The sequence below is a fragment of the Syzygium oleosum genome, unplaced genomic scaffold (genome assembly GCF_021117445.2).
Source record: "Syzygium oleosum isolate NSW1041296 unplaced genomic scaffold, Sole_v2.1 Sole_v2.12, whole genome shotgun sequence".
Lineage (NCBI taxonomy): Eukaryota > Viridiplantae > Streptophyta > Magnoliopsida > Myrtales > Myrtaceae > Syzygium > Syzygium oleosum.
In genome coordinates, this window is record NW_026607496.1 from 1,302,690 (window position 1) to 1,310,758 (window position 8,069).

Sequence of the window (8,069 nt, forward strand, 5' to 3'; positions counted from 1 at the left end):
CCGCTTCGCCCCGGCAAAAAAGTTATTGTTGGTTCATTTGATTCGTCTCGAAATTGGATTATGCAAGGGACGATGATCCTATATAGTTACGATTTTCATGTTTTCTGAATCTGATTTCGAGAAAAGATTTCTATCCCAACATGAAAAACCCAATTTCAGGAATGAATCAAACCGATTTTTAGCTATACATCCGAATTCAATAATCAATCAATTACAATGTTCGTGCCTCTTTTGAGTGCTTGAACAAATGGGGAAAATAGTCCAAAAAAAGTCATAAATTTATTGCACTTTTACCAAGTCAAAAAGCCGTTCTGACGATTTCTAGCAACGGTTTGCTATTGACAATGGCTAAAACCAATAGGTACTTGAGGATTTCGATGGGCAATGGTCATATGAGGATGGCTTACTATATATTAAGTCCATGAGAAGTAATTAGGTTGGAAGAAAAACGAACATAATGAGTCATGTGTTTTGAGTCCTCTTCTTTGCTCTGCTTTTGTTTTTGTTGTTGGTTGCTGTTTACTCCTGATGTCAATGTCTAGGTAAATTCACAAAAGAAGGGAAAAATGACAAACGTGCGCAAACCATCTCGAGAACCTATAGAAGAATATATACACATGGGTTACAGTTGATGACCTCCCCTGTTTAAAGCTCTCTCCAACCTTGTCTCAAAGGGGGCGGAGTGCCAATTCACTTTCTTATCCTGCAACATAAGCAAAAGAAAAAACAAAAGAAATTAGTTTCCTTCCCACTTCGACCTCATGAAACCACTTACACATCTGTGATCACCCGATGCCTCTCTGTATTTGCTGGTGGTGTTTGGCATTCCTTCGAAGGAAGCGGTTGAGCAAGAATTGCCGACCGAATCCGACTGCCTCGAGTCTAGGAAGCAGGGACACTCTCCGGGGGCTTCCATGTCGTGTTGGACACATGTCGGACGTGTCGGACACCGACACTCGTCCGACACTCTTTTTTTTATTATTTATTTATTTGTAGATTTAAATCAAATTAATTTGATTGAAATAATAATAAAAATGATAATTTATTATGTATATAAAATATATATATATTTAATATACAACGTGTCTCAATGTGTTGCAATTCTCTATTTTTTGAGAATGACGTGTCGGCGTGTCGTGTCGTGTCGCGTGTCGGTGTCGTTGTCGGTGCTACTTAGGCCGACTGTCCCAATTATGGGCATCTCGTCGGGACTTCTGCTCAGCGACTTCCTCGGTGAAGACTACGCTGAAAACTGTCGGAGTTCATCAACAGTCAATGCACCCAAAATTGGCTCCTCGGTGAGCTCAAAAATCCTTTTACCACTCGTCTCGACTTGGACAGAGTCCAAAGTCATTGCCCTCTCCTTTTCAATCGGCGTAGTTCCTGAGGAAGGCAACCAATTTGAAAGGCTAGCATCCACAGGTAATTCTTGGGAAGATTTCTTTGTCTCATTCGGTTTTGCCTTGAAACTGAATGATACTTCCTTCAAAGCTGGTGCAGTGTCGAATGACATCCTAGCTTCTTGGTCGAAGCTCAAATTCTCCTTTCGGTGCTTCAGCAGCAGCGTCCCTTTCGCTTTCACGGCCTTCCATTGAGTTAGATTTTCGACAGTATTCAACACTGAATGGATGTACACGCTCCTATCTCGAGCATTCACATTCAACTTACTCTGGTTCCATTCTGCTACAGGAGATTCGCGGCGCATATGTCCAGGATTGCAAGCCTCACTAGGAGTTGGGTGAACTGCCCTCGTTTCTTTGATCTCATCATCACCCTCACATATCTCATTAGAGTCCTGACGTTCATCCTCATCATCGTGGTCGTCGACCATAATCATCATTAGTAAGATCCCTCTCATTGCAATCAAGTCCAAAAATTTATCAAGTTCTAAAACTTGTTAGCATTTTTCATATGTCAAGTTGAACGGAGTTAATGGAATAACATGATTGCATCAACTTAATAAGTTTTAGGACTCAATTGCACTTTGATAACAAGTTTTAAGACTTGATTGAATTTTTTGAAAATTTTAAGACTCAATTGCAGTTTCGTGATAAGTTTTAGGACTTTCAGTATATTTATCCCCATTTATTTTAGTTGTCTTTTAACCACTTTGGATAAAAATTCTACGTCGCTGCCTCCGTGTCATTATGCCGGCGTAGACAGCCACGTGATATCTCTTTTGTTCAAAAATTTACCTAAATACTTCTTACTCATACTGATACTCGAGTAGTACTTTAAAAAGATATGATTTGAAGTTCTTGGTCAGGTGTCGAAATAACCGACATCCATCCGTACAAAGATTGGCTTGTTTAATTATAATAGACACCCATTTGCTAGTCATATTATTTAGAAAACAAGATTTACTATATGTTGAGAATATATCTTGAGTTTAAGCCCGTAAATGAAATCCGATTAAGTAGTTTTCCTAGTTTGAGTACGTCTCCTAAAAGGCATTTCATATTCTGGATCCAAAAAACATATGTTATATATTTAAGAGGTGGGTGTAGGTTTTTTCCCATCAGTGAGTAGAGGAATTTTTTTACGTAACAATCACACACACACAATCAAATGTGTGGTATGATTGTGAATTATATCCTAAAGAAATTGCTAGTGTTTTGAAGTCAATAAATCTTGTGGTAAGATTTGTGAAGTCCTTTGTGATATTAAGAGATTGTTTCCAAGGAAATGTCGAGGCTAAACATTATCTTAGTTATTCGATGTAATTAAAGGTTGCAAAATACTTAGAGTATTTGGGTGATTCGAGCATGGTTGTAATCTTTGTTATATCGTTTGATTTATAGTAAAATCTTGTGTTGCTCTCTCTGTGGAGTAGGTTGCCCCAACCAAACTACGTAAATCTCGATTTACTTCTTTGTTTTGTTTATTATTGTGTTCGATCGCTTGTTCTTCGCAACAATTGGTATTGAAGACAAGCTTGGCTGAGTTGAAGTGAATCGATAGAAACAGAATAAGAAAAAAGTGAAAATCAATAGATTTGATTAGAATGATTTTGATTTTTGAAAAATACAGATTGAGGATTATCTATATTAGAGGAATCTGCATCTACCTTTGTTTAGCAAGAAACTAGAGTCGATGAATTAAGCTGATTGGGAATAGATCACACTGATCAAATCATGTAAATTTGATTTCTAATTTATTTATTCTTTATTATTGTGTCCCGCTGCATGTTTTTCGCCACACTATCTTTTAGGGCCTAATTCCCAAAAAAATCCCAAACTTTACACTTTGTCCCAATTATATTCTAAACTTTTTTTTGTCTCAAGAAAAACCTCAAACTTTTATCCGAGTCCTAAATCTGCCCTACCGTTATAAATCCGTCCAATTAACGTCAAAAAAAAAAAAAAAACAGAACCAGCAGCTGCGGCGTGGCCAAGCCTTCGCCGGTGGCCGCCGCCACAGCCGCCGGGAAGGAGCGGCGGCCCTCGCCTGGGCCTTCCTCGAAGGCCCCGACTCGCCCGGGGCCGGCGAGGGTCGCCGGCCTTCGGGAAGGCCCAGGCGAGGGCCACCGACCCTAGGCGAGGCCTCGCCTGTGTGGGCGACCCTGGCGAGGCCTCACCTGGGGTCGGCGGCCCTCGCTTGGGCCTTCCCGAAGGCCGGCGACCCTCGCCGGCCTCGGGCGAGTCGCCGGCGAGGGCCTACAACCCCGTCTGGGGCGAGGGTGCGACCCCACCGAGGCCTCGCCTAGGGTCGGCGGCCTCGCCTAGGCCTTCCCGAAGGCCGGCGACCCTCGCCGGCGAGGGCCCGCAGCCCCGATCCGGGGAGGCGCGACCCTCGCCCGAGATCGGGCCGTCAGGCCTCGCCGGCGACTCGCCCGAGGAGGGCGAGGTCGCCGGCCTCGGGAAGGCCCATGCGAGGGCCGCGACCCCGGGCGAGGCCTCGCTCGGGGTCGCCCACCCCGGGCGAGGCCTCGCTTACAGGGGACGGTGGCCCTCGCTTGGGCTTTCCCGGAGGCCGGCGACCCTCGTCGGCCGAGCGAGTCGCCCGGCGGGGCTCACGGCCCCGATCCGGGGAGGCGCGACCACTCGCCCCCGAGATCGGGGCCTACAGCCTCGCGGCGCGGCTCGCTCCCGGGCTGGCGAGGGTCGTCGGCCTTCGGGAAGGCCCAAGCGAGGGTCGCCGCTCCTTCCCGGCGACTGTGGCGGCGGCCACCGGCGAAGGCTTGGCCACGCCGCAGCTGCTGGTTCTGTTTTTTTTTTTTTTTTCTGACGTTAATTGGACGGATTTATAACGGTAGGGCAGATTTGGGACTCGGATAAAAGTTTGAGGTTTTTCTTGAGACAAAAAAAAGTTCAGGATATAATTGGGATAAAGTATAAAGTTTGGGGTTTTTTTTGGAATTAGGCCATCTTTTAGTGGTAATGATGGATCGATGGATTTAAGTACACTCTTGACGAGACCTCGTCATTGCTATTCATGTTGGGTCCATATGATTAATTTCCCTCTAAAACTTAGAAAACGATACCAAAATACTTTTACTTTTATCGATTAAGAAAAAGTTATAAATAACTAGCCACTGGCCAGGTATGGACTCTGGTCTACTGAAGATTGCCACCATTTCAAGGGAATCCATTTTAGAAACATAACCCTCTTTTTTAATTCGCTTACTAAGTTCGATACAGCAAATTTGATTTAGCAAAACAAATAAAAATAAAATTATAAGGTCAATTGAAATGATAAAGTGCTAGTGTCATTTTTTAAGCTGCAGGAGTATACCTACAGCACCGGTAAAATGTAGTTGCGGTTGATCTGATTACGCCAACTCTAGTGTCAAAGCGGTAAATCTCCATTTCGTGCCATTTGACTACGCATCAACGGATAGAGATTTTTTCAAATTCATGGGATGGACTATGCATCATTGTAATCAGTTTATGTCGGTTTCGCGCCATCAAAAGGTTGATTGAAAATTCAATCGAAGGAGCAATTGAGGCAGGTAAGTTAGGCAGGAAACAAAAGTTGCGAGCAATGCAGATGGAATCAAAAGGCTACTAGTCGATCGAAATCGGCAAAGATAGTTGATAATATGAAATTTGGAGCCAAACTCGGAATAGTATGATAACGATAATCATTGTCAAGGTCAGTTTTATGAACCCAAGAAGATTTGAAAGAGAGCACTTTTTCTATGGTCATTTGACGAAGATTCTATCTAAATCGCTTTGATTTGATTGTAAAATTCAAAATTTTAGTAATGCGACGAGAAGAAGTACGAAAATTGAATGATACACTTAACTTTTCTCATATTATAAGGACAGGCCATAGGAGGGAACAAAAGGGACCACCATGCACTTCATTTGGCTAATGATCATCCATCAATCAATTCAACCATCGACTAACAGATTTGATTAGAAAAACAAATTGAAAAAGTTGAAACCAAGAATATAATAGAAAAAGGGGAAATTCATTTGTTCCATTAATCACGTCGAAATAAAAAAAAATAGTCAGATTATTGCTGCACACAAGTCCTTCCAATTAAATTAGACTTATCAAAGCCGGCATGAGGGAAAAAGCACAGCGGATCAACGCACCACCTAAAAAGTGATGGGCAAAACACCACCAGAGTCCGCTAATTTCTATTAATTTGACCCCCAAAGTGACTTTGGCATTTCTTGCGTGCATGGAGGGTGTTAGAAAAAAAAAATTACTATTTGTGATTACCATATAGGATTAGGTTAATTACAATTTATATTAATTATAATTAACTCTAATTGCATTCTCACCCGTACATAGGGAATGCAAGTTAAAAGAGAAAGTTGGCAATTGTTTAAATCAGTCCTAAACAAACCTCTCTGTTTTTGGAAGGGCAAACAAGCCAATGTAAACATAGAGTCAAGTAGAAAATCTTTGCTTGCTAATCTCGTAACTAACCAAGACCAATAATACGCATGCGTATATTTATTTCGCGGAATATTAACTATCGAGAAAATATTTTTTTCTAAAATAAGAGGCCTATGGGGAGGAGCATCGGGAGCCACATGGCATATCATGATTGATAGGTCTAAATCGATCAATTTTAGAATAAGACCAATATATATTCTTCACAATCACAAATAGGGCAAAGCTATTTCCATACCTTATAAAAATAGATCCACCCCATTTTCGTTAAAGAGACAGAATCGCCCTCTATTATTCAATTGAAACTTGAAGTAGTGGACTCCAATTTACACATATTGTCCTTTTCTTTCTATTTTTTCTAGTTTTATGTAGCATCCGGTTACAATAATTGAGGATAAAACATTTAAGTGGATATTGCCATGCGCATCAAAAACTATCTTTTCTCCATCTTTCTCTTTTTGACTTCTACACATGTTAGCAACCTTGTCTAGTAGAGAGATCTTAATAATTTTTCATTTCGTCAAGCAAATTTCTCAATCAATTTTCATGGTGAAATCTAGAAAAATCTATATACAAACAAAATTTTGAAAATGAAAACTATGCCTAAAGCAAAAGAAATATTTTTCATGAAAGTCTAATTTCATTCATTTTGGATTGACAAAGAAAATAGTGATTTTTATTTTCTAAACAACAACGGGTTTAAATTTGAAGGGAACCCACAATAGAAAAGAACTAAATTGAGGGGAAAATGCATAAATGTGGAATCCATCAAGGGTGATTTTGTCCATCTTGTATAAACGAAGTGTATTTAGTCATTTAGAGGGCGGAAATTATGTCACCAAAATAATATAGTAATGGTTAATGATGCAATATTTGACCAAATTATAGTTGTAAAGTAAGTTGAATGATGATTAATCATAACATGAGTTGGCTGTCAATTATCAATCTTTCTACATATATATATATATATATATATATATATATATATATATTCAAGAAAACCAATTAACAATCTAAAGACAAAGCAAAGACAAAGCTTAGTCAATCTGAAGTCTTCTTCACGCTCAACCTTTTTAAAGGGGTCACTATTTAATATTAACCAATCAATCAAACTGGTACACACATAATAAATATACCCTGAACTAATTTTTTTGCCACAAAAAACTCCCAAATTGGTACAATTGTGACAAATTTACACCAAACTAATTTTTTGAACACCAAAAATCCTAAATTGGTACACTTGTGATAAATTTACCTTCCGTTATATTGGATTAATAGTACGAAAATCACAAATTTATAAACCTTTGAATAACAGATGCTTGATAATATTGTTGTAGGAGGTGATAGTAACTAAGATAGTGATGATTATATTGTCTATTACTGAGGATTCGTTGTTTGATGAATGAGTTATGGAATCAGGTTATTCATTCACGCTACAACAAAAAGGAATCGGTTTACTACTAATGAGTGCATTGATAGTGGTAAAGTGCCTTTAAGGAACAACGATGACTACGATGTTGTGGGTCTTGGTGATGTTAGAATCAAAACACTTGATAGTATCTTACTAGAGTGAGGCATGTTCTAGAGTTGAAGAAGAACCTGATTTCCTTGAGTCCCCTTAATTCATCTGGGTGTCACTATTTTTCAGAAGGTAGAGTTCCAAAGGTTGTTCAAGATGCCCTAATGATATTGAGAGGAATTAAGTACAGTGGCCTTTACGAGTTTCAAGAGGAGACAATGATCCATTTAGCTGCGGAGACATCTGATGCATCTATTCCAAAGTATAAATTATGGCAAATGCGTTTGGTGTACATTGGTGAGAGAAGTCTGAAGGTTTTGAGTGAAAGGAATTCGTTATATGGTTTTTCGGTTAAGGAACTAAATGTATGCATGTGCTATGACTTGAGTAAATGGCGAAAAGTGTAGTGAAGTATGACTATCAGAGAAACTATAGAGTTTGCAAAGTTGATTGACTTGGGTGTTCGCCAGATGTCGTGGTTTTCTTTGAGGAAGAGTGGCATATCTATGATAATAGTTGTGGATGACTACTCGAGGAAGACCTAGTTGTTTGTGCTAAGACACAAGTTTCATGCTGTTGTTAGAATTAGGCAATTGAGAGCTTTAATAAAAGAAAAGGAAACTAGTAAGGCGGTCAAGTATGTGTTGACTAACAGTTATATGGAGTTTTGCTCAGAGTTGTCAAATTTAACATGAAGGAA

The 8,069-nt window shown here is 39.9% G+C and overlaps 1 pseudogene; it reads right to left on the minus strand.

Annotated features, from left to right (window-relative positions):
• Positions 1 to 578: 578 nt before the first annotated feature.
• LOC115663790 (protein JASON-like) lies at positions 579 to 1,874 on the minus strand (annotated as a pseudogene).
• Positions 1,875 to 8,069: the final 6,195 nt, after the last annotated feature.